This window comes from Castor canadensis, chromosome 3 (assembly GCF_047511655.1).
Source record: "Castor canadensis chromosome 3, mCasCan1.hap1v2, whole genome shotgun sequence".
Lineage (NCBI taxonomy): Eukaryota > Metazoa > Chordata > Mammalia > Rodentia > Castoridae > Castor > Castor canadensis.
This window is the reverse complement of record NC_133388.1, coordinates 126,777,999-126,805,877: the sequence shown is the minus strand read 5'-3', so window position 1 is coordinate 126,805,877 and position 27,879 is coordinate 126,777,999. Positions and strand designations below refer to the sequence as shown.

At 39.0% G+C, this 27,879-nt stretch overlaps 1 long non-coding RNA gene across 1 annotated transcript; it reads left to right on the top strand.

Annotated features, from left to right (window-relative positions):
- The first annotated feature begins 37 nt into the window (after window positions 1-37).
- Window positions 38-27,879, top strand: LOC141421666 (uncharacterized). The gene is made up of 4 exons (XR_012446333.1): window positions 38-336; window positions 25,840-25,934; window positions 26,014-26,054; window positions 27,640-27,879. It is a non-coding gene; the product is annotated as an uncharacterized lncRNA (long non-coding RNA).

The following is a 27,879-nucleotide window of genomic DNA, read 5'->3' as shown; positions in this document are numbered from 1 at the left end:
AGAAAGGGGAAGAAGGTAGTTGGAAGAAGAAAAGGAAGAGGAAAAAGACACAGAAAGAGGTGACTCTGGGGAGATGGCCCCCCCGAGCCCCACAAGGCTTTCATTTCCTTTATGTTAAGTAGAGGACTTTCTAGTTCCTTATGCAAGATAGACAGCTTCAGAGAAAATAGCATCAGGTTGGCAGATGATATAATACAAGGGTCCACAGAAAGACAATGGCACGGTCCTTTGTTGGTGGGCCTGAAATGACTCTGAGCAAGGACCAGGTGCAGCCCTGTTTGTGTTCCTTGACCATTGGTGACCATCTCAGTGAAAATGAGGGGGAGGAGTAAAAAGGTAAGCAAGGGGAGTGAATTTTAATCTAAATGGCCCTTCTTTACAGGCTGCTCCTTGCTGAGGGCCAAAAGTAGCTATGAGGATTATTGATTGGTGATTAATTGCTCAGTCTCTGGGTGAGAGTGTGGATAAACTGAGCACAGTTGGATCCAGAAGAACACTGGTAACTTAAAGAAGTATGATTCTTCAGAGGGTCAGGGCTGATAAGCAAACATCCTTGGACTATGTGACTTTTTTTAAAGAAAATTAATCAGAAAATGTGCACATCAGAATGCAGGTAGAACAAAGCTGTGAACTGTGCCACTTCTGGAATAACAAAAGACAAACAGGACCCTTAAGGAAATGGGCTGGCTTAGAATTATGAATCACTGAGCCCATTTCTTATAGTGATTAATGATGAATCACTCTTTTAACTTTGTATGAAATAATAGGCTGCATCTGAGGAGCTCCATTAATCATCATAAGAATTAGGCTTGTGCCAATTCATTACTGCAGGGTCGACATGTGCTAAACAGTTGAGCCGAATTTCAGGAAGGGGTGAACTTTAGGCAAGGGCTGGCTTAAAAGAATGCAAACATTAGGGGTCTATTCTTGCCTAGATGGGTGGGGATTTATGAGTGGAGACTAGATCCTATTATATTGTCCCTCATCTGGACTCCTCCTCCAGTAGCTTAATAAAACACCAACTACAAAGTCTTTGGGTGTTTTGGAATTCAGGGTCATGTTGCAATAGATAATCAACATATATCATAAAACCTGATGCTTTTATTTAATTTTCACTGTGCATGTTTTCTGTATTGAGAAAGTAGCTAACAATCTACTGGACATTTGGATTTTAGCACACATGAAAGTAAGCACATTTAGCCTATTGTTCTTCTTACAGAGCAAAATTGTCCTTGTAAAATTTCTGCTTTTCTGAAAACTTCTTCTTATAGATAATGAAAACCTGAGCTACAGACAGCAGAAGGAAGAAACCTGGTCCAAATAAAAAAAAGAAGTCAGACTGGATGCATTGTGGCCAACTTCAAAGCCCTTGAGCTGAAAAGAGAGTTAAACAGTTGTTTCCATATATTTAAACTGATGATGTAGTTCAAGGATATATAGAAAGTGTATATGTCTCTCTAGCAGTGGCCGGAAGTGATAGAAAATCCAATAGAATTTCATGCAGCCCTTTATGTGATTTTCATAAACGCAGATAATAACTCACCCAACTTACAAAGGACATATGATATAATGTCTTAACGTTGTTAGTTCTAGTAATCTTTAAGAATCACGATGCACATTCAAATCATCACCTGGAAACTTGACTTATACTACAGAAGACATTTTTTTCAAATCAAAACCATATTATTTAAAAATTTTATACAATTAATATGCACTAATAAAAACAGGAAAAAAGTATATGGGGATTGTTGAAGGAAAATCAAGGATTACATCCAAATGTTTAAATCTCTTTTATGGTAAAAGACTATGATAGAGATATTTTTAAAATATAGACTTTCTTAAAGTAGCTTTCATCCATATCTCTCCTTGAAAATCACCCTTGCAAAATTTTCATTTGTACTTATAGGAAGAAAAATGAATGACAAGAATTTGGAAGACATATTAACTCCCGTAGAGTATACATAGAGCACACGATTGTGAGTAAAGCTGCTATCAATGAAAATAGGTTCATAATCAGTTTTTCTGAGCTTAGCTTTCTCACTCCATCTACTTTTTTATACATAACAGAAAGAACTTTTTTTTGGTGGTGCTGAGGTTTGAACTTGGGACCTCACGCTTGCTAGGAAAGCACTCTACCACCTGAGCCACTCCACCAGCCAGAAAGAACTTCTTAAAACAGAAGGTATAAATAGTCCCTGCCTGACTTAAAACTCCAATGAGAGAAACACGAGTGGCTCCCAATTCTTAAGACCTGGATATCTTACGCAGTGAGAGAGGAGGGAGGTGCCACGGTGGCACTATCAGCCTCACAAATGCTTGTAAAGACTGTAATTTGCAAATAAGTAAACGAAAGCATGTTTCAAGTCATGTTTCATTATATCTGTTCTCATAACTATTTTCCTAATCATAGGATATTAAATATATAACCATTTTCCTGTAAGAGGTCCCAGAATATATAAATTGATATATACAGAATATGTAATAAAGTTCAAACTTTAGACCCCATCAAATCCAGTCTTTCTATTTTTAGCTCTTCTACTCTCACATCCATGCTGATGGTCCCTCTTAGCTCCCAGGGATCTCCTTCTGGAAGCCAGGTGCATTTCCCCCAGGAGAGCTGGCCTTCCCTTTTGTGCTGCTGGCACTTCTGTACCCCGTATGCTATAGTCTTTTCATATCATAGCATCATTTGCCTGTCTACCCACTAGTCTGGGAGCAGGTCTTGCATTCTTCCCTCCTTGAGTCCCTCCCTTGTCAGTTACCCAGAGAAAGAGAGGGGACACTTTGTAGGGTTTTGGCTGGTTAGGGTTTTTTACATTGAACTGTATTTTAAAACATGAAGCCAGTACTAGGAGCAGGCCATAAACATAACTCTAAAAAAACAAACAAAACACAAAAAAACCTCGTAAGCACACACCAACTATAGGTAGGTGACTAACACTTGATATTAACAACCAAATGAAAGATTTTTAATAAAATTGAAAAGCTGGAGCAGAGGAAAGAAAGTTTGATGTTTAAAAGAAATTTTAGTCAAGGCTGAAGCAGGTTTTGGAAGCCTAGACAAAAAGCAGTTCTGGGTACAGGCTTTCATACACACCAGAGAGGCAAACAATAGGGGTAGGAGGATTAGAGACTAGGACAATGAGCCCTGAGTTTAGGCCTGCACCAACATGAGGAAGGAGCTGCTGCCTCCTCTGTGTAGGCAGTCATGGTGTTGGGTGTCTCAGCCCTGGGGGGTTGACAAGCAGCCTACTTGCAGGTGGCTTGGATCGAGACCCACACAGATGCCTGCATTTTGTTCCTTTGCATTCAGAGGAGACATGGCTATGGAAATTTTATTGGCTATAACTTTCCAGGTACTGTGAAGCTCATAGATAAGGACCAGCCTCACTTTGCTTTGGGGGATTTTCCATCCCATTGGAAAGAAAAGATGGGACTTCTTATGTCTGGGTGCCTAGAGATGAGCAGAGTACCAGGTTCTCAGTGCTGGTTGGAAGGAATGGTGGCTGAGGAAATGGTGAACTTTACATGGTTCCATGGGATTGCAGGCCTTGAAGAAAAGCTAGGTCATGACAGTCCCAAACTTCAGACGGATGTGTGGAAGCAGGAATCCTGCCACCCTCTCATGAATTGTCCTAGTGGATTTTAGACATTGTCATTAGTTCTTTGTCCCTGCTACTCCGAAAAAGCAAACCAGATAAAATCTAGGAGGATAATTTGAAATCATAAGGACTGATTTTCAAGCTAGGAGGAGTGAGAAATTATGTAGCTGAAGACCAGACAGATTTCATGTCAGAAACTTCACTTTTCACTGCCAAACTGAATTTAATGATATTCTTAGTCTATGAAGACTTAGTAGGTTTGGGCTGCTATAACAAAATACCTTTCACTGGGTAATTTTAAATATCAGGAATTTATTGCTCATAGAACTGGAGACTGAGAAGTCCAAGATCAAGGAATTGGCAGAATCAGTGTGCGGTGAGAGCCCATTCCTCATAGACAGTGTCTTCTCAAATGATGGAAGGGGCGAACATGCTCACTCATGCCTATTTCACAAAGGCACTAATCTCATTCATAAACTCTCCCCTCACACGTGGTCTAATCACCTCCCAAAGTCCTTCTTCTTAACACCTTGGGGGGTAGATTTCAACAAATGAAATTTGAGGGATGCAGACATTCATACATATTCACAAACACTCATTTGCTAAACTCAGGTTTAGCAAAGGCTGAACTAGAGATGGTAGATGGTTCTCTGTGAAGACTAATAGTTCTTCTTTTCCACCTGCATGATTCCCTTGCTTAGAACAATATTATTTGGTATAGAAATTTACTTGCTGAATTGATCTGGAATGCCACTTGAAACTATGGAACTGTTTCCTTTTTTTTTCCTTCAGTTTTCAGAATTCAAGTTATTGGCTTTTCCTTTGAATGATGAACAGACATGTTTTTGTGGTCTCCAGTTATTTATAAATTGAAATTTAATTCATTCAACAAATATTTATTGAGTGTTTACTCTATAGCAAGCATTCTTTCCTGTAAACTCCATCTGGGAACAATTCAGTCCCTGCCCTATATCAGTGCAACACAAATCTGAACTATTAGCAGTAATATACTTGTAACAGCTGCATTTATCCTTTACAGTGAAAGATGTTTGCACTTTTCCACACCATTCACTATTGCTGATTAGTTGATTTTGTAATTCTGGTATCCAAAGGTTCTTAATGGCTCCCTAGATCTCTGTTGCAATCCATTTCGATCTATGTCTCAGTATCTCCCTCTTTCTCTCTCTCTCTCTCTCTCTTTCATACACACACACACACACACACACACACACACACTATGTACATCCCCAAGAACATCAGGAAGAAAAGATGAAAGGGATGTATATTATTATACTTAACATATTTAAGGCTATTAGAATTCTAAGAAATCTTTTAAGACTCAACCAGACTAAATATGAATCCTAATCCAAGGGTTGGCATTTTATTCTGACTTCATTGCTCCTTCTGGTTGCAATCTTTTCAGACAGATATGTTCTTGTCTGTTTATTGCAAAGCTTAGTGCTGAGTCTGGGCTTAATATTTTAGCTGGCCTGTTCCTCTCTAGTGGGACAGGCAACGCCACTGAGTCAGGGTTTTAAGTGTGTCCCCAGGTCATCCCTCCTATTTCAGGTTGCTCATCATTGTTGGTCCGTGTTGCCTTTAACAGGACCACAGCCCTCCCTGTGGAGCAGAGAGCATTCTATTCTACCAGATTCCTGGTGGAGCGAGGGAAGGAGTGAGGAGGGATTCACACTTAATCCTTCCCCTTTTAGAAGCCACATTGGTCATTTTCTACTTGGAATTTCTCCTCCTTGAGAAGCCCTGGCCTTAGAACCTGGTGTGATGGGGGAGAAGGACTTGAGGGGTCCCACTCTGAGTGGATGATGGGGGCTGCTGTGCCTTCTGGCTGGATGGTCATAGCTGGGTTTGCATTCTACTTCTTCCAGTTATTTCTGTATGACCATCTTCATCATTTATAATGTAAGAGAAATATTACTTTTAAAAAGTAGCTTAAATAAAATAATTTTCTTAAAAGACCCTGGCACTTGTAAGCTATTGGAGTGGATGGTTTTGGAGCCCAGCCTAGAGTAAAAAAATTTAACAACTAAAATTATAACATGCAGTTAAGTTGGAATTTCAGATGAACAAGACATACTTTTTAGTTATCATATATATGTAAAGATAACAAATGGGCTATAGAATATATAATAATATATATACTACATAGCTATATAAATGTAAATATTTTAGCATAAATATTGCCTGGGACATGCTTATACCAAAAATTGCTTCCTTGTTCACCTGAAAGTCACACTTACATCAAAAGGTACCACGGACCACCCTACCTCATCCACTTCACTGGGTCTGTGCACCCCTTCCCAGGAACCCTGAGTACAGGTTGCTTGCAGCTCATAGCAGCCCAGTTTGAAGGGGAACTACCTCACCTGGGAAATGAATCCCTCCTCCCACCACTACCACCACCAGTTGGGAACTCTTGTGGTCTGACTGACTGGCAGGAGAAGGGACCAATCAATTCGCAGTTGGAGGAGCTGCCCTTGGGGCCTAAATTGCCAGCAAACTCCAGCTAGAACCACTTCCTGCTGTCTCCTGCTTCCTTGTCTCCTTTTCCAAGACTGCTTTCTCAATCATTTCCGGGCCTCCCCATCTCAAACTTTCATCCCTCATGAAAGCCAATTAAAGCCAGCTATCTGTGAATGTGGATTTTCCCCCTTCCTATGATTAAAAAAATTCTAAGAATCTAAAAATGTAAATGGGATTACCATTTAAAAAATTTAAAAGTTTTCATTATGGTAAAACCCACACAACATGAAGTTTATTGTCTCAGTCATTTCTAAGTGTGCAGTTCAATAGTGTTAAGCATATTCATACTGTTTTGTAATCAATGTCTAGACCGTTTTCTTCTTGCTAAACTGGGAACTCTGTACCTATTAAGCAACAGCTCTCTATTTCCTACTCTTCTCCCGGCTCCTACTCCCTGGTAACCACCCTTTTATTTTGTATCTTTAGGAATCTGAGGACTTTGGGAACCTTAAGAAAGTGAAACCATATAGTATTATAGGTTTCAAAATATTCAAAATTTTGATTGACAAATTAAATTTATAGATTATTTTGAAGAGAAGTGGCAATTACTTTTTCTGTAAGATCTCTCCAACTAGTAGAGTCTTCTTTCAGTAACCGCAGAAGTTTCTTCGAACCAGCATTGCAGATTTCTTGTTGAAGCTCACCTATATTTTTATTTGCTCTTATGAGTAAGATCTTCTCATATTTCAAAAGACTCTTGCAAGGAACAAGAGAAAGAAAAATCTACAAGCCTATTGCCGATGGTAACCACCATTATTTTAGCAAAAGAAATTTCCATGCTACACAAATACGCAAACACACACACACAGATTCATACGTTTTTTTTAACTGCCTGTAAATGAATTTCTACAATAAAATGTGCTTGAACAAGGTATATTAGATTCATTAATAAATATTTGATTAAGTTAGTTAAAATTTAATGTAGATTTTTATGTGTTTCTATTGTAGATGAGAATTGGCTTATAAGTCTCTCTTTTTCAGTATTTGTAAGATTTTATTTCAGAACTGTGTTATATTGATCAAATAATTGTGACGATTTCTATAGCTTTGCAATAATTCAAGTAGGCAGAGAGATTGTGTTTTTCTTTAAGTCTTGTACAAACATACACGTTTGTAAGAGCTTTATAAAATACTTGCTGCCTCACTTTTCCAAAAGATTAAGAACCAAGATCAGATTCTAATAGGCTTGACAGGTAAAAAAGGATTAGAACTGATGGTGCTCCAGACTGGAGAAGCAATAGGACCAGCAAGCTTTGGAGTTGGATTTGGGGCCTCATTCACCAGCAGATACAGGGAGGGAGGCTTGGGACAATGTAGGTGACCAAAAGTCTTTATGAGCAGCAGAACAAGAATAGGAAACTTGGTTAATGTAGTAAAAGGAACCTTGTTTATAGTCAGAGCCTGCTCAGTCCTGGTGCATATCCACATGGAAAGAACATCCTATTTTGAGAAGTGCAGATGAATCAAACAACACTGATAGCAAAGGTGAGGAAGATAATTTTTGACCGTGATGTGGTGGTGGGTAGAACCACATGGGAGAAGCCGAACTTAGACAAGAACTTTCTAAATTCCATCCGCAGGAAAGCGGCTTCTTGCATTATCCAGAAGGTCCCAGCTACTCATAGTACCCTCCACTGGTGCAAAAGAGGCAAAGGACTAAAAAGCAAGTTGGATTCAGGAAGTTTTCCAAGAAAGCAAGTTCCAGCATCAGTTGCTTTTTAGTGTAGCACCAACTCCCTCTTTAGTACCCAGCTCCACTTCCACCTCAAGTCACATGAGGAAGTTACCTACCTACAGGGAAAGGCTGTGATGCCCAGAAAGTTTGGTTGCAGAAGACAAGACAGTAGACAGCGTATTTATGACAGTAGAAAATTCTTTTTTTATTATCATTGTTGTACTGGGGGTACATTGTGACATTTACAAAAAGTCTTACAATATATCATAGTTGCATTCACACCCTCCATCATTCTCCTTGATTCCCCTGCCCCATTCCTGGAAGAGTTTCAACAGGTCTCATTTTTCCATTTTCATACATGACTACATAATATTTCCATCATATTCACCCTCTACACCCTTTCCTTATATCTCCCCCTTGCCATTGGTACCAACCCCCACTCCCCTGGGGCCTATTTTACCTTCCTGTTCTCTGTTTTTGAAAAAAAAGACATTTTGTTTGTTTAAGATAGTTTTCATTGTGACATTTCTATACATATATGTATTGTAACTCAAATTGCTTCAACTTATTTCTGTCCTTTCTATTTTAGACTCCTTCTTATGGTGATTTCAACAGGTTTAAAAATTCTATATTCATTCTCATTCAAAAAGTACATCAACCATATTCACCTTCTTAACTTCCTTCTTTTACCCTTTTTCTCCCATTAGTGACCTCCCCTTAGTGTGATCTGTTTTTCATAATACTGCTTGTGTTTGCATTAGGTCTATATTTCACATACGAGAGAAAACATGTGGCCTTTGGTTTTCTGAGCCTGGCTAACTTCACTTAAGATGATGCTTTCTAGTTCCATCCATTTACTTGCAAACAACAACATTTCATTCTTCTTTATGGCTGAATAAAATTCCATTGTGTATAAACACTGCATTTTGACAGTAGATGACTCTTAAAGTCCTTTTCATTCTCATAACTTACTCATTCTATAATCTGTATAACAGTTTAACATGCTAAAATTTTCTATTTTTACTCCAGAATTCAAGCTTTTACTCATAGCACCACATCGGCAGGTAAAATTTTGAACTCTTATTCATAGAAAAAGCTAAGAAACCCCTAACTACACATTTCAAAAGCTGTCAAGTAAGGAAAAAAATCCCCCAAATTTACCATAGTACTCTAGTATGTAAAAGAGTCATTCATTCACACAATTGTGTATATCCTTTGTACCAGGAGTTAGCCAGCTTTTGTGAAAAGACCCTGGTAACAAATATTTTAGGCTTTGTGGGTGTTCAGCAGCTACTCAAACTCTGTCCTCACATCATGAAAGCAACTATACATGATGCAAAAATGAATGACTGTGACTGGATCCCAGGAAAACTTTATTCATGCAAATTGAAATAACAATTTAAAATAATTTTCATATTTTGAAATATTCTACTTTATTTCTTTCAGTCATTAAAAGGGGTTAAAAAAAACCCCAGTAATTCCTAGCTTGAGAACCATACAAGAACATGTGGTTGGCCATGGTTTTGCCCATCCTGCTCTACCCACACAAAAATCTACCTGCTTTATGAGCACCATATAGTCCTTTAGCAGTATTGACTCCACTCACAGACCCAAAATTAAATAGCAGAAAAGTTTAATGCAAATTTCATAAAGCATCACCCACAGAAAGTTGCCCACAAAGTCCTCCAAGTTTTGATCCAGCTGGATCTTCTACATGATTGCTTTCTATTAGTGACATCAACAGAAATGATGGAAGACCAGATTTCTACATAAAATCATTCTTTGCAGTCAATAGTTCAAAATAAAAAATGTAACTATCAGTAGGTTTTTGTTTGTTTCACTGGGGATTGGCTCCTGTGTGTTAAGCACATTCTTTACCACTGAGCTATACCCCACCAGCATTTTGTCTGATACGCTATTTATTAGCTAACACCTTGTACACCATTCTTAGTTTAAAAAATGGTTGCAAGTGAAACATGTATTCATCAAGAATTCTAGAATGACTGAAAAAAATTCTTGATAGAAGAAATACCTTAGAAACATTTCAAGAAAGTGGATAAATTTTTCTCACCCCTCCCATACCTCTCAAGGTTCATCTTTTGATTCTGTATTTTCAAAGTTAAACTCTCAAATTATTGACTTACTTTGCAAGTCTATAGTAAATATATAAATGAAAATAAAAACAAAGATCTTCCAGTGTCTTTGTGTTAGTATAGATGGTGCTAGAAGATCAGAAAATGCTCTTTGAGCTCCAGAAAGCATGCAGTTTTTTGGATTGTCATTTTCAACAATACATGAGAAGCTGGACAGTAGTGACTCAATAAAATGATTATATACATTTTTTTTGAGCAGATGTTTTTGGAACTGGCACAACCCTTGGCATAGCATTTTAAGGACACAGAGTTTTGCAGGACATAGCCTTAGTCTCAAAATTCAGTTCTGATACTTTCCCCTATATGACTTTAGACAAATTACTCTAAACCATACGTTCTTATGAGTGAAACAAGGCTGAAAGAGTTATCTTTTGTCATCATCATGAAGTAAAATGAGATACCATGTGCAAAGCACTTACTACAATGTCTAGTAGCTAGCAAGGCTTAAAAATGGCAGTTCGTAGTATTTTAACTCTTGGGTTTACTCTCTCTCTGTATTGGAACAGGTCTCAGAGAGAGTCATTGAGACGTGTCTTTGTGGCACTCATATGGAGATAGACTCATTCTGGGGGAAAAAACTCTCATATAACTTTGCAATTGTGTTTCAGTTCATCAGGTTTTTACAGAAGAATCAAAATTTGAGTGAACAGATACCATAGCCTGTGAAATCAAAGAGAGATTCTGAGCATCTTAAGTATGTTCTTTGCTGTCAAAGCAAAGTGTGCACAAAAACAGTAGGGCAGATCACAGCAGAAAACATACCCACTCCCATAAGGACATTAATGCAGTTGGATGTACATGCTATGGCTTATACTTGGTTAACATGGTACAGAACAGAAATTCTTGAGAGAGTTAAAGTGGAATAAAAAGAATCATAAATAAAACTACTCATAATTATTTATTAATCATAAATAAAACTACTCAAATTAGAAGTATTGCTTTCCAGAAGAAAAGAAAGCCAAGACACCAAAATGTAGTAGTCAGATTCAATGACGTGGAAGGCAAAGAATCCAAACTAAGACACAGAGCTACCCAGAAGTATAAGAAAACATGACCCTTGGTGAAGATCTTTTCTGGCTATAATTATAAAACCCTGTGAGGAGTGTAAAGCCATTTTCTTTAGCAGTTTCTGTGTGGTAGTCAGCTTTTCACCACTAGAAAAAAGACCTGAGATTGCCAACTTATAATGAGAAAGAGGTTATTTTGGTTTACAGTTTTGGAGGTTTCAGTTCATGATTGTTGGTCTTGTTGCTTTGGGCCTGTGGCAGTACCATTATAACATCACAGGCTGACGCCTAAGCCTTTAACATATGGGCTTGGGGGAACATTCCAGATCCAAACTATTGCAAGCTACATCTAGTGATAGACATGGATTATAAAAATGACCCAGGAAAAATGAGATGATTTGATTACTCTAAATATGCTTCTGCTTATAATAGGTACAGAGGAAATTAAGAAGAAAGACTATGTCAAAGATATTGGCAGGGTTTTATTGAAAACTCCTGCTACTGCAAACCATTCAAATGCAGGATCCAATAACAGCTTTGAAATGATGCCATTGCTGCCATTGGCTGACGAGGATACTAAATGAGGCCACACTGGGGGTTCTTATGATTGTTGCACAATTCAGGTTATTTCCAGTTATTCAGGCTCGGAATATAACTTGTTAGAAAACTAATGAAACACACTTTTTCTGTCAACCTAGTGGCAAGCTTTTGCAAATACATTTGGCTCCCCTTCTTGTTGAATTCTATGTATCGATTTCTTACAACTCATGAAAGATATTGGCCTATATTAAGAAAGAGCAAAAAATAGCAAAACAAGAAATGAAAGACCACGTGAAAAGAACTTGATCTTATGACTTTTCAGAAGGCTGTGCAAATGATAAAGATTTCCTCCAAAGGGGGACAGTTCCAAAAAGAAACATGATTATATAAAACTAATCAGAAAGATAAAGGTGTTTGTGACTAGTTTTAACCCTGTCCCAGGTCAATGGTTCCTTTGCTGAAAAAGAATGTTTGACTATGAGTAACAAAAATGTAACTTTCTGTATTCAGTGTTAACATTTGTGATTTCTTCTGTTTTCATATTTTTGACTGCTTTTAATCAACTCGTAAAACCCAAAGAGGTATCTACTGCTTAACAAGTTTATAGTTCATACTTCTTTTTCTATAAAAACAAAACTAAACTAAAAAACATTTAAAAGTAAGTTTCATCCATGACTGCAATTATTTTAAGTCTCCTGTTTACTTGAGTTAAAGTCATTGTAACTTTTTAAGGACCCAGAAAAAAAAAAGTTATGACAAACTGTTTCATACTTCCATGCTAAAAAGTATATATAGTAAATACGTTTCAAATTGTTCTTCATATTTCCATTTTTAGCCAAGAACGTTTCAAAGAAAAATTCAAAATCTTAAAATTTTCCCCCATGATTTCAAAATCACTGGAAATACTCTTTTCGCTATCATTAATTTAATAGGAAAATTTGCTCAAAAAAAAAAAATGAACAGGCATATGTTAGTGGATTTGTGTCATTCTTTTGTAGAGTTTTATGGATTTCAGATCAACGCATATGCATGGACTAAAGTCTAGGGAAGAACAGCCTCATGGGGTGGAAGTGACACGGCCTTGGCTTGTCCTGGGGGAGGGGAGAGTGGGCGTGGCTTCCTGTGTTTACATTGCAGCTCTGCATTGCTTTGGACCAGCTTGATCATCGCACTAGACAGAAACAAAGTGGAGCGAGGGTAACCAGGCGAAGAGGCGGTTGCATCTCTCTTTACCTTTAGCAATGAACATAAAAAAAAGAAAGAATGGACTTCAACTTGGTTGTCAAAGGGGTGTTTAAAAATGTTTTGTTCTGGCACAATAAAGGCACAGAGGCAGAAAAGATTAACCTTCAAAGCAAAAATTATCTTTAAAAAAGAAAGAAATAAGAACAAATCATTTCAAAAGTTGCTGAAACGTCAGTAAAAATCCAAGTAGTGAGCAGAGTGCAGGACCTCCTTTGCCTCGCGACTATACTCCCACATCAAATCTTTGCAAAAGAACAACACTGTAAAATCCAAAACCTCTGAGTGAGTTTTAAAACAATGATTTGAACTTCAGCAATGAATACATAATCAAACAAAGACATTTAGTAGGACTTAAAAAACATGCAAAGTACTTCATATGAAATTCCAGGATTAATTGCTGATCGTTCCCTGGAACGGGATGAATTGTTTCTAAAGTAGTCACTTGCTTGACTGGGCTTGATTGCATTTCTTTGTCTTAAGGCTGGTTTGTGCCCGTCTAGGCAAGGCCTTCTTGCTTATAAATGGAGTATGCTATTGTCACATATTTGATTGACTTTGTTACTATCTTTTTTCTTTTTAAAAATTGTTATTTTTAATAGTGTCCTTTTTCATTTTTCCCTTTCTAGTCAAGTTCATGTGTTTTCTCTAAAATATTAAACTGCAATATATTACTTCTGTTCCTTCAGACCCTTTCATGAAAGCACTCATGAACCTGAAAACGCTGCTTATGACTGCTGAGCCTCAAATTCCTCATTTGTTAGAGGGCTGAAAATTCATCCAGCCATTTTTTTTTTTTTTTTTTAAATTGTGACTGCTGGATGGGGGCATTGAGTGCATGAAGAGAAAGAGAAGACACTGTCCTTGCCATCATGCATGAGGCTGTAGTGAGAAGACCCCTGTATAAATACCATAAACCTCACATACCAAGCGATGGGGGGGTCATCAGCTCTACTTGGGATGAGAGGTGTGGGGAACACCAGCAAATCTGATGAAGGAGAGGAACATTTTTGAAAGCTCCTGGTTCACTGTAATGACAAATGTTCATGAGCATTTATTGTATACTTATACTGGGCTGAGCACTTCAGAGACATTTCATCTCAGCTTTTCAACACTCCTTTTTGGTAGTTACTATTATCATCTCCAAATCGATGAGGAAATTGAGGCCTACAGAGATGAAGTGACTTGTTCAAGGTTACAGTCAAAATGACAGCCTTATATTGTACCTTAGCCAATAGAACTTGTTTAACCACTAAACCACTGTTCCTTTTAGTGTCTGCCTCTTGGAGGGTGGCAGGGGCCCTTGTAAGTTATGAATGGTGCTGGGAATGGGGAAGGCTGGAAGGGAAAACAGGTCATACCAGGAAGCAGCTAGGCTCTGAGAGTTGGGCAGAACAGGCCTTACCTGTAAGGGGTTACTCGAAACTAAAACTAAAAACTTGATAATTCACTTCCTCATTTTGGCTTGTCCCTTCTAGATAATGTTGCTTTTCTCATTTAGTTCAAACTGACATTAGTGAGTTTTTCTTTAAAAAAAAAAAACAAACAATTTAAAGGCTAAAATAAAAAGAACAGTGGGTTATAAAATAGAAGCAAATGGATTCTCCTTGGGGAATTTAAAATAAACAGGTAGCAAACTGTCAGTGCTTGTTTAAGTCCAGTTCAAAGAAATCTTCTAATTTAAAGGACTCTGCTGCTCTATTTCATGACCAGAGCAAGTTCCTACTTAGTACCCAGAAAGGGTTTCTGTGAGGGAATTTAAAAAAGTGATATGCAAATCACTGGGAGAGCTTAATAGGAAACCATAGCTATGAGACACACAAAATGAAATACTGCAACAGATAATATATTTTAGTTTGATTTTTAAACATTATATAAATGTTCCTAATTAATATTAAAGCAAGAATTAATGAGAAATAGTCTTCTTGTCTTGATAAATGGAAGTCTTTTTCAAGGGGACATGTTTTCTTTTTGATTCCAAATATTATGTAGTTGCTTGTGGAAGATTCGATAATGAACTTCAGTAAGTCTATAAGGAAATGGAAATCACCTCTCTGACTCTAAGCTTTTGTGAATGTCGTGGAGGTGTGTCCTCCCATGCAGGCACTATCCCATATTCTCACTTCTCTCTTTCTTCTCTCTCTCTCTCCTACAAGAGTGCACACATTACCTGCACATAGCAAGTGGGCCATAAATGCTTGCTATTGTTATAACTAAAATTATTATATACATTAGTGTTTTAATTGGGGTCATAGTAATATCAGTTTTGATCCAGTGGAATGGATAGTGTTCAGGAAGCAGGAAAGTAGAATAATCATACAAGTTGTAGTGTTCAGGAGTCTTGCAGTGCAACAGCCAGAAACCCAACTCAAACCAACTTAAGCACAGAGGGATATTTATTCACTAATGTGATTTGAAGTCTGGAGGAAGTTTCACTCTCTTGCATGGCTGAATCCCAGGGTCCAAACAACACACTTACCTCATCCTCTCTTTCTCTTCCTCTCATATTACAGCTCTATTTATTTCTGTCTTTTGTTTGAATGTTGGATTTATTCTTTTCTGCTTCCCACCATATTTTTCTACTTTGCTGAGAAGTCTTGGGCTGACATTTATACCACTCACAATTTAAACAGAAAAGGTGGATTTTTCCTCTCCAGTCTAGCATGTAAGCCTCTCCGAGGACTCTAATTGACCAGCGTGGGTCATACGTCTATCCTAAACCAGTCCTTGGTTTCTTGGGCATGGTTCTGCAATTAGCCTGCAAACTTTCCCCTTCTGAATGGTGGGAGTAGGGGCTGCTATTGGTCTTGAAATGAGCACAATGATCTTTCCGTACTAGAGGGACTCCCAAAGGAAACCAAGAAAGAGGAATTGGGAAGCAGAGTTATTTCTCCCATTTTTTTTTCTTAAATCGATTCAATTTAGAATTAAGTCTTAGATTGACCTGTTTTAAGAGTCAAAGTAATCTAGAAAGTGAGGGAAAACATGAACTGATTTTTATATTTGCAACAAATTTTGAATTACAGCATAGCTGTTCTCTTCTAAAATACTATACATATATTGAATAGTACACTGAGTACTTAGAGATGAATTAATAAATCACCTTTGTATTTCTGTACATGTTTCATCATACATTCTAACTGGATATTCATCTTCAAATAGCGTCCTTGCAAAATCCAAACAATTATCTCCATTCTTTCTTTTTCTAGGTGTTCAGTCTGTTCTATAATGAACAGAAATGGAATGGAATGGTTGTGGGAACAATGTTTGGGAAATGCTTTGCTCATAGTTCCTTATCATGAAAATCTTCTGTCACTGTTAGAAGGAACATTCCAGTTACAAGAGACACTTGTTCTTTAGGCTACCACCAGTGGGGCCAAAAACCCATGCCCATTGGATGGGTTTTGAATACACATGGAAGATCTATAAAGCAATAATAGTGAGGGGAATAGTTAGTTTGAAACATTAACCAGTTGGTGTGGAGTGTTGAGTTGATTGATTTCACTATTTTTTTTTTTAAACAAGATTTTTAGGGTCAGCATAGTCAATTATCTGATATGTTGAGTTCTTACATAAATCAAATATTCCAAAAGTTATTTCCTTGTAGTGATACTAAGATTTATGTATACATACATCTGATCTGAATGTTACCATGATCTCATTTGTTTTCAGGGAGTTTCTTGGGCACTGAGGGGAAAGGCTCAAAATGCTCTGCAGCCACATGGGTTAGGTTTTACTTTCATGACCTTTTGGATTCTTCCAATAGATTATAGATGCTCCTAGATTTATGATGGGTTATATCCCAATAATACTATTAGAAGTCAAAAATCTTATCTTGAAAAGGAAGTACACTTAATACAGTTAACCTCACTGATCATGGTAGTTTAGCTTAGCTTACCTCAAATGTGTTTGGAACACTTACATGTTACATTAGCCTACCACTAAGCAGAATCATCTAGCAAAGTCCATTTTATGATGAAATGTTGGCTATCTTAAACAATTTATTGACTATTATCCTGAAAGTGAAAAACAGAATGATCATGTGAGTGTATTTTTACACAATCATAAAGTGGAAAAATTGAAAACCAGGGACTGTCTGTACTTACTTCATAGTTTCTTACACTCAGAACTAGTTTCTGAGTTGGGTCTATTCAGTTTATCATCATCTTTGCTTTTTCTCAAAATTTTTCCTACACGTGAAGGAAACATTCCTCTCTATCCTTTCCCCTAACAATTGTTGTATCTTACTCTAGGCCCCTGCAGTGAGAAGCCCTGATTTGTAAGTTACATAACATGGCATGAAGTTCAGGTTTCCGGAGCAGAATGAGGCACAGGCTTAGTGCCAGGGCAGCCACTAATGTGGCCTCGTCCATCTGGTTCTCTCGTCTCTACCCTGGTGCGTTTCAACCTGTTATGATGCTTCAGTCAGGCTTGATGTCCAATTGCTTCACTCATACATGAATAGGCTTTGGATTTTTTTTTTTTTTTGCAGTATGGCCCCTACTTTTCACTCTCCAGCCCAAACCCCTGAAAACTGCATGACTGAACCAATATTTCTCATATCATGACATTTGACTGAGTTTTCTTACCATTGCAAGTTGACCTGGTTTCAGAATGTTTCAGGAATAGAAGATAAATTTGCAGTCTTGCAACTTCTTTTTTTAATCTTTGAAGGGAATATTTTCACTGCTCTGTCATAGATTTTTCTCTGTGTTAGTGATATTCTTGATGCTTTAATGACTCATGTCTTTTTTTATTGCATTAGAGAGACACTGTTCTAGCCTTTTCCAGGATAACAATCATCAGGTTGTATTTCTGTACCAAGAAGTTCTCATTTCTGAAGCACATCAGATTTCCTTAGAATGATAACCTTCAGCTGACTCATTTGTTGCAGGGGAAGCCACAGGCAAGCCACATGGAGGGATGGAACTTTCTGTAGCTAAATGGAACTATATAGATAGTAAGTCATGGAAGTTGTTGTCCAGATAGTTTAAAAGCAATTGATCACATTACTCTATCCTGGAAAAGGAGAGGCAGAGTGGAAGCTTTTCCTATGCACAAATGAAGTTTGGCAATATAGGTTGTTAGTGATTAGTGAACACTGATTTGGGTGCTGGTTGTGCAATTGTTAAACTGAGGACAATGTGCTCCTGGTTCTTTGTCTTGCTACCACAGGGATTGTGACATTTACTCATCAGCTAAAATTGAAGTTACTGATTCTCCCTTTAAATCTGTCTCTTCTTAAAAAGTAAAGTTGGAGACAGCTTTGTCCTAAGTGGGCTGCTATGACAAACTACCATAGAATGGGTGGCTCATAAAAAAAAAAAAAAAAACCAAAAATCCAGAAATATATTGCTCACAGTTCTGGAGGCTGGAAGTCCAAGACACCAGCAGAGTCTGCATCCAGTGGGGATCCATTCCTCATAGAGGACACTTTCTTCCCGCATCCTTGCATAAAGGAAGGACAAACAAACTATCCCAGGAATCTTTTCTAAGAGCATTAATCTGGTTCAGGAGGGCTCCACCCTTACAATCCAACCACCTTCTGAATACCTCACCTCGTAGTACCATCATATTGGGGATTATGTTTCAACAAATAAATTTTGGGGGATGCCAACATTCAGACCACAGCAGGGTCTAGCTATCTATGAATAGTTTTCTTCTTAGAGTCAAGCATGAATAAAAACCCTGTCTTACTTAAGGCACACAAAGCAATAACTACTCAGAGGAAGGACTGGCCAATTATTAGAAGAGACAAGTAGCTGATTTTGTTGCAGCTAAGAGAAAATGCTTTCTGGATCATTCCTAAAGATAGCTGGAAAGATTCATATTAAAAACTCTCCCTTTATCTTCATGGCTTCTAACAACAATAGCCATTTTACAAGCAATCATTGTTTCTAAGGTCAGGTTTCAAGAAGACTTAGCTAGGTTAACTGGTCTCGGGTCTGCCACATGGTCACTGTCAGACAATAACTGGGGCTGGAACCGTGGGTTGCTGGAAGGCAGGTACTATCTCTCTCTGTTTCTCTCTCTCTGTTTCAGTTTCTCTCTCTCTCTCTCTCTCTCTCTGGTCTGAGGGCCTATCATGTGATCGTCCCATGTGGGCTATGTTGGGCTTCCCTATAACAGGGCAGCCTTGGGATTGCAGGACTTATTACCTGGAGACTGAAGGCTTCATTGTGAATGCTCCAGGTGGAATACACTTTACCTTTTATGACTCAGCTTCAGTAGTCCCAAAGCACCATTTTTGCCAAACCCTGTTAGTCAGTCACTCACTAAGACTGGGCTACATAGACTGTCCAGGAGGGGATATGGTCTTCCCCCTCAATGATCAGAGTGTCAAAAGAATGCAGAAGCATTTAAAAAGCAATTCACCTCTCTAAGACAATGTTAATATGTTCTTTATTTTTGACTCTAAACATATGCCTTTTTCTAAGTAATCCTGATGGACCATTGATTGAAAGAGTTAAAAATGTACATGTACATTATAAAATTCCACTGCAGGTCGGCATATTCAGGAACATACCATGAAGCCCTTGTGCATATCGTATCAACCTCATTCATGCCAGACTTTTGTGGACAGTAAAGAGTAACAGAGTGAATGAATGAATATATAATGAATGAGTTCACATATCTGTCATCAATCAAAAGAGCTTTAAAGCCAAATAGATTAGAAGCCAACAGAATGAATTATAACTTGGCATCTTGGGTGAGGAAATATGTTTCTAAAATGTAATTAGTATAGCACTTGTTTTATTTTGTTTTCTTTTATTTGTACACATAACTTAGTTAAAAGGCAGTTATATATATATATATACACATATATGTATTCAAATAACTGCCTTCTTGATGACAGAGGCAGAGCTCGAGAATATTTTCTGAAGAGCAGTGGGAGACTCACAGTCAAAGGTTCGAAATGGCAGGCTGCAGCACCCTCCTGTCCCCCCACGTTGGTGGAGGGGACACTGGAATACTGATAACAGCCAAGGAGATATGCAGAGTTTGCCCTGGATTTCTTACTTTCCCTGCCAAATTGATGCCAGAATGGAGACCTAAGAAGTTTCTAAAATTCTAAATGCATCACATCATAATAGTTTCACTAACCCTAGAGTTAGAAGGAGTTTTGGAGGAGTACTTGGTTTATTCATGTCATTTTAGACACGATTATCCTGTTTTCTTTTCTGCTTCTCCATTATTCCTGGGTGTGCCCAATTATACCCCAGGAAATGTTATATGCAAAGGGTCTATATCAAGCTTCCAGTGCCTGACCATTACCCGTATGTCCCACTCTGATCATCCAATCTTGCCCTATAAAGGGCATTCCCCATCTGTGACCTTGCCTAGGATGTTATCATGACAGCACCATATATGCAAAGACTTTTGACATCAAAGATGTTGAGTTCAGCATATAAGCATTTTATGAAGTTTCCTTTGGTATCAATGGGGAGAATACTTTTGAAACTAAGAAGGATGACAGATCGTGACTCTAACTGGGGTCTGCTATTGAGTTCAGGTATGAAGACACAGCAGGATTAGGGCAGTGGTATTGATAAAAGTAGTGCACATGTATGGGAAGATTGTAGAACCAATTTTCAAATTGTAAAAATTGTTTGGGGCCAAAGGACAACATTGGGTAGGGAATACATGGTATTGGAGCATGACTGTCAGGGACAATTGTTGTGTGATTTACTGAAAGGAACCCTAAAAGAGGAAGGAAGGAAGGAAGGGGCTCTGGGTAGAAGACAGGAATAAAGGGAATGGGGAAAGTTCTTCGTCGTTGTTGCGTAGGCAAACTTGACCATCAAAACTTTGGTACTGGCAGAGAAGAAACAAGGCTCAGCAAGGGCATTTACTTAATGCAGAGAACTTTTTTCCATGAACCTGAGCAGATTTTCTCTCTAACCAAACAATAAAACTAGTTTTTAAAAGTCCAGACTATTCTTTCATTTTAAATGAAGAGCCCAATCAAGGTATGGGAGGTGAGGGCACAGGCAGAAACAGGAGCATGAAGCATTTATTTTTTATGGTGGTCCAGGCATTTTTGTCAGCAAGGAAAAGTGAGAGTCAATATGACCTGAGGGGTTTGCATGACTTCATTGATAGGGGGTTTCTGGAAGGTGGCTCTTGAGAAGAAGTTCTTCTCCTAAAACCTCAGGAGGCATCTGGGGAAGGAAGGGATCATTTGATTGCCACAATGGAGATGCCCTAGCATTTCATGCATACCAAATGGTCTGACACTCACACAAAGAAGAATTACCTCTCTCACAAAATACCAACAGCACCTGTACTGAGAACATGAGGCCTGGCCTGCTAAGTGTTCTCACCCTTAGGACATTGTAAGTCTTTGAATTTAACCTGTGGTGAGGTTTATTGTATTCTTTTGTCAATAGGTGAAAATAAGATACCAAAACACAACTCTGAAACAGTCAAATCTTCTTGTTTAATGTCCCTTTGGGAGGAGTTGAGGAGCTCAGTCAGAGAAGAATGACTGGTGGTAGGGAAAAGTGACACCTGGGTTGGGCAGGCCTTCTAGAAGGCATCTGGTGATAAGAAGAGACCCGGGGGCTGTTCATGTCAGACCTGGTCTCAGGGGGATTTTCCAGAGAATGTTGGAGAAGCACAGTCCTGAGGATGCCATGCAGGGAATGCGAGGGACTGAGACTGGCTGGACAGGTCAGGTGTTCAGGGCTGTTCTTGCCCCAAGAAAAAGATGCTCCCAATTTCAAAAAAGAAGAGAGAGCCTCTGCCTTACGCCCTTTCCTTGACCATAGATAGCACCATCTTGTAGCTTTTTCCTTCCTATATGGCAGAGTTCAGGCCTGTTTGTCAGTGTTCATTTGGGGAACAACTTGTCCCCTAGGATACTGAGTAATGAACCTTCTGTGACTGACTCAGTACTGCCCTTGAGCTTGAGGCTGCTCAGCTAGCAGGAACCTCAGATGCCCAGAGAGCAGGGTGTGGGCTGAGTGAGCTGTTGAATGACAGAGGCTCCAGTGTCCTGGCTAGGACACAATGCCTGATTCCATAAGTGAATGATACCAAAGGCAGACTTAGAATGCACATAGAATGTCAAGTGCAAGATGACACAAGGCGTTTGGTTTCACTCAGCATCATCCTGCTGTGGCAGTGTAGCCAGGCATGAGATGAAGTCTTTTGTGGGGTGGGCCTCACAAGGCTGGCTTCCCTTACCCAAAGGCCTGAGAGGCATTGATCTTCTCATGATGAAAAGCAGTGGAATTCAGAATGGGAACAATAGGATCTGTAACAGCTGAGATCTGCAAGAGCCAGTGTTCTTCCTCTGTGCCTTGGGGGATTCTGCTAGCCCTGTAGGTTAAAGCACCTACAGGAAGCATTGGCCAAGGGCCAGATGTTCTACTTAGCCCTGAGACTACCATGATATATTGCCCTCAAGAATCTCCCGGCCTACAGGGAAGGCAGAATGGAAAGAAAACTATTTCAGTGGCCCTAAACATGTGGCCATCACAGACAGATGTAAAAAGCAGGGATGTACACAAAGGAGAGAATCAATTCTGTGCAGAAGTACAGGGGAGCCAGGGCCAGTAATGTGTCCCAGAGACAGAACTGCTGAAGGCAGTCCTGAAGAATGAATATAAATTAGTCAGGTGGACAAGGGGGCATGGAAGTCCAGGAACAAGCCATGACATAATGAAGGCAGGTATACAGAATGACATGTGTCTTGAAGTTGCCAGTAAGGTGGTTACTTTGTATCTGCAGGTTCCATATCCATTATTTCAACCTATAGAGGATCAAATATATTTGGAACAAAATTGCATCTGCACTGAACATGTCCAGACTTTTCCCCTCAAACAACACAGTACAACAGCTATGTAGATAGCATTTACATCGTGTTAGATATTGTAAGTAGTTGAGAGATTATTGTAAGTCTACAGCTGGATATGTGTGGGTTATTCGCAAATACTACACACTTTTATATGAGACTAGAGCAACTGCGAATTGTGGTATCAACTCCTTGAGAATATTGAGGGACAACTGCAATATTTTATGATTGGTTATAGATGGGGAGGAGGGTGTTGTTGGAACAGAACAGTGAGACCCGGGCCAGGTTATCAGGAATTTTGGTGCCACATTAAGGAGCTGGAACACATCCTGTGAATGAAAGACATCTTGAAGGGCTTTAGGTCAAGGAGAACCATGGTGATTGCTATAACTCTGTGCAAGAGGCTCTCACTCTGCCAATATATGTTGGAAAGATTGGGAAAGGCAGGACTGGAATTTGCAAGATCGGTTTTGGAAACCATCTCAGTCTTAGTGATGAAGGAAGGATTAAGGTATTGGTCATAGGGACAGTTCATGGGCACTTCTGTGATATGCAGAACATGTGAACACAATGGGACCTCATGGTCCACAGTGGAATACAGGAGGAAAATCGGGAAATGGCACCTTGAGCATTCTGAACCCTGGACCACATCACTTGGGAATTGATTAGCAATCAAAATGATCAGATTTCCCTAGATCTCCTGAATGAGAAACTCTGGTGATTGTGGAACCAACCAGTCTACATTTTTAATAAGTCCTCCAAGTGACGTTCATGTACACAAGGACCATTGCTCTTAGAATTTGTTTCTGACTGTTACCAGGTATAGTATTGCTTAAAGATCATATTGGATTCATATGGAATTCAGTGGCTCTTGAGGTGTGATTTCTCTGTTGAAAATGGCACACCCAAGTTCATAGCTTTAAAAGCCTGCTTCACCATCTCACTGAAACCCCATGATTTTGTTATATAAGTTAACACACACATTTGGGTTGTCCTGAAACACCAAGATGTATGTCTGGTATTCTTGTTTCTTTTCTGAAATTATAATTGTTGATTGGGTCTCCTTAGTCACTGATCTATAATCTCACTGAACCTTACAAATTGTGGCACTGTGGAGCAAGACATGATAAATGAGGCCCATTCCACTTCTGCAAGTATAAGGTGGGGGAAGGGGGATGTCCTAGCTAACATGGGAAATTGAGCTCTTCAATTATTGATCCCTGTTCTTTCTAGGACTTGACCAGGCTGAGAGCCAGGAGGTGGTCAGGATTAGTATTCAATGGTACACATTTCAGAGAAGGAAAAATATACAAGGACTCTCAATTAAGATGAAAATTAGCTTCTAGAAAGTTTTATCTCTTTTACCCAGGGATAAGGGGTTAGGACCTGCTACAGGTGCCTTTTGCTTTCCTTCTTACAGAAGAGGAAACATTAATGTAGAGAGAAAGCTGGGCTTGGAAGTCAGAGTCTGTCTTTGAATCTTGGGGCTATCACATAGCAGGTGTCAGACCTCAGCTATGGAACCAGATCTTTTTGAATCTCCATTTTTTTTCATTGAGCATGTATGGATAGTAATACCTATCTTCTTTGATTATTGTGATGTTTAGAAGGAATATGCTATAATGTGAATGTGTTGTTTAAAGTTTATGTGTTGGAAACTTAATCCCTAATTTCATATGTTGATGGACTTTGGAGATGAGGTCTTGGAGAGGTAATTAGAATTAAATGAAGTCAGGAGGATGGGGCTCCACATTGGAATTAGTGGCTCTATTAGAAGATGAGAAGAGGCCTGAGCTTGCATACTTTTGTGCTCTCTAGGTGTGTGATGCTTCTGTCATGTTATGATGCTGCAAGAAGGTCTTTACCAAATGCTGGCACCTTTATATGTACTTCTCGGCCTCCAGAACTATACTAACTAACTAACTAACTAACTAACTAACTAACTAAACATTCTTCATAAATTACCCAGTCTGTGATATTCTGTCATACCAACAAAAAAAAAGCACATGAGCATAGAATATAATACTCACCATCCCTGGCCATAAAGGAAATGTAAATCAAAACTACACTAAGATTCCATCTCACTTCTGTTAGAACAGCCATCATCAAAAACACCACCACCAACAAATGTTGGCAAGGATGTGGGGGAAAAAGAAACCCTCATACACTGCTGGTGGGAATGTAAGCTAGTACAGCCACTATGGAAAACAGTATGGAGGCTCCTCAAGAAACTAAAAATAGAACTGCCATATGATCCAGCAATTCCACTGCTAGGGATATATCCAAAGGAATGTAAGTCAGGTTACAATAGTCACCTGCACACCCATGATTATTACAGCATTATTCACAATAGCTAAATTAAGGAAACAGCCAAGATGCCCCACTACTGATGAATGGATTAAGAAAATGTGGTATTTATATACAATGGAATTTTATTTAGCCATAAAGAAGAATGAAATTTTGTCATTTGCAGGTAAATGGATGGAACTGGAGAACATCATCTGAAGTGAAGTTAGCCAGATTCAGAAGGCCAAAGGCCACATGTTGTCTCTCATATGTGGACTATAGACCTAATACAAGTACAGCAATATTAAGAAAAACAGGTTATGCTAAGGAGAGATCACATATGGGGGAGAGGGGTAAAAGAAGGAAGTAAAGAAGGAAGTTAAGAAGGAAAATACGGTTGATGTACTTCCTATACAAGAATGAATATAGGATTTTAAAAACTGTTGAAATCACCATTAGAAGGGGACTAGAAAGGAGAAATATAGAGGAAGTGAACCAATATGGGTTATAATACATATATACATGGAAAAGTCACAAGAAAACTTCCTGTGTAGCTATCTTAAACAAACAAAAATACCTTTTTGTTTTTTTTTTCAAAAACAGAGAACAGGAAAGCAAAACAGATCCTGTCTGGGGGGTTGGTACCCTTGGGAGTGGGGAGGGTGTGGGGAGTGGATGCAGGAGAATGAATATGGTGTGAATACTGTGCTCAATATATGTAAATGGAAAAATGAGACCCATTGGTTGAAACTATCCCAGGAATGGGGGAAGGGAGGGGATAAAAGAGAATGATGGAGGGGGTGAATTCAACTATGATATATTTGATATATTGTAAGATCTTTTGTAAATGCCATAATGTACCTCCAGCAAAACAATAAAAATATCATTCTATGTAATTGGTATATAAAATGTACTTAGTTGATTTCTCTCATCCAGTGCATCTTTTAAACTTCTGTGGTCTTCTTTTTCTTATGTGCCTGGTGTCCTAATGTAGACCCCTGAGTCTTGAATATTGCTCTCCTGCTGGATGGGGTCTCTGCCAGATGACTTTCAACTCTCCTCCTCTAATGATAACCTACCCTTTCAAAGGTAACTAGGTTCAATGTTGCCATTGCTGTTTAACTAAAGGCCAGAGTCTTCCAAGTGGTAATTGATTTGCTCTTCACAGACCCCAAAGGAGCAGAGTTAACCCACAGAACTCTCCAATTGGTAAGTGTAAGGAGATGGTTGGGGCACGTTAGTGCTTAGGAGACCGTCTCTCATTCATTCATTCATCATTCATTCTTCATTCATCCATACAAGCGACTCTGAAGTATATGACTTGGGATCTGTGCTAGTTACAGCAGGCATGAATATGAAACAGATGGTCCTGGAATTCAAGAAAGTCAGACATGGAGAGCAGAAAGACACATACACAGACAATCACACAACTCTGTGAAAGTTCTAATAATGAATGGAGTGCTTGACAAATACAGAAGAGGATGCCTAAATTCACAGGATTCATTTAGTACGCCAGTTGGGAATGACTTCCTGAAAGAAAAGAAAGTTTGAGTCTTAAAAGATAAATAAATAGGTAAAGAGACTGGGAGAAGCACAATTAAATAAAGGGCCCAGATTACCAATAACAGAGGTAAGAAGCAGGGTATATGCTGGAAAGCCTCACAAAATCACATTTGTAGTTTATATAGTAGGAGAGAATGTTTCTCAAGTGCTTACCATGTGCCAAGGGCTGTTTTAAGAACATTGTATTAATGGAGTTATTTAATGTAGATCTCTTTGGTATGAAGTGGAAAGCCAATGCTGGAGACAGGGAGAACCAGTCAGGGAGATCTGGGATGGGAAGAGTGAGAAGTCAAGATTCCTCCCAGAAGTATGAATGTGTTCTCTCTTCTCTCAAAATATTTTATTGTATTGTGGATCTAGTAATGTCACCACGTGATTTTTATTTAGTTATTAATTTGAGAAGTTTCATTTTTTTCACTTAAAAGAAGTGCTTTGCAGCTTCTTCTTGGCATATCTGAATTGTCAGCATCACTACACTTGGACTTAGGTACTATTATTAAGGCCCAAGTATTATAATTCTGCAATAGTCAATCTGATAGCCAACACTGGTACTAAGTGACTAATGGGCAAGTAACATACACAGTGTGGATGCATTGTGCAAAAGGATAATTCACACCCCAATTTGGATGGTGAGGAGTGGCATAAGATTCTGTCATGCTACTGAGAATGGCATGCAATCGAAAGCTTAAGAATTGTTTGTATCTGGAGTTTCCAGTTAATATTTTTGGACCATGGTCGATGGCAAGTAACTAACCAAAACCATGGAAAGTGAGACCATAGGCAAGGGAGGACTATTGTGGTGTCATGGACTGGGCCAGAGAAGGCAGAGGGCAGCCATATGGGAGTTGAACTCCCTTTGGGAAGGTTCTGTAGAGCCTCCAGTCACAAGAGATGAAGTGTAGTTTGTCCTCCTGGATTGTAATCTAGAAATCCTTTATTTTTCCTACATAAAATAAAGAGTGGGCTTCTCTCCCACTCTTTCCTAGTAGGGAACATCACCCCCACCCGCACATCTTTGTTCCACACGGGGAAAATGGCTGCATCCTGGGACTCTGACAACTTGAGAATTGATAGAAGTGGTCAGGCTGCAGAAAGGTCAGCTGAACATCCTCCATAGAGGTCAGGATGCCCTCCAAGGAGATGAACTTCTGCTGTTCCACCTTGTCTACAACTACCCATGGCTTCGCACCCTTGTGCTCCTTACAGATAATAATTTTATCTTTGGTCGAAGGTTCTTTGCTGCTGCAGAAACAAAATTTTTGTTGCTGCCAGCGTGTCCCAGGATGAGGTGTTTCCAGGCGTTGCCGGTGCACCGTCCGCCAGCAGAGAGCAGCATCGAGACATTAACGCGGGACGCTCCCGCCGCGCGGCTGCAGTGGAAGCTGAGACACAGAATCCAAGCTTGTTGGAGGCTTTAACCTTTTCACCAATTCCCGGGGGAGCTCTTCCTGCCATGTGTGGGCCCCCTAAA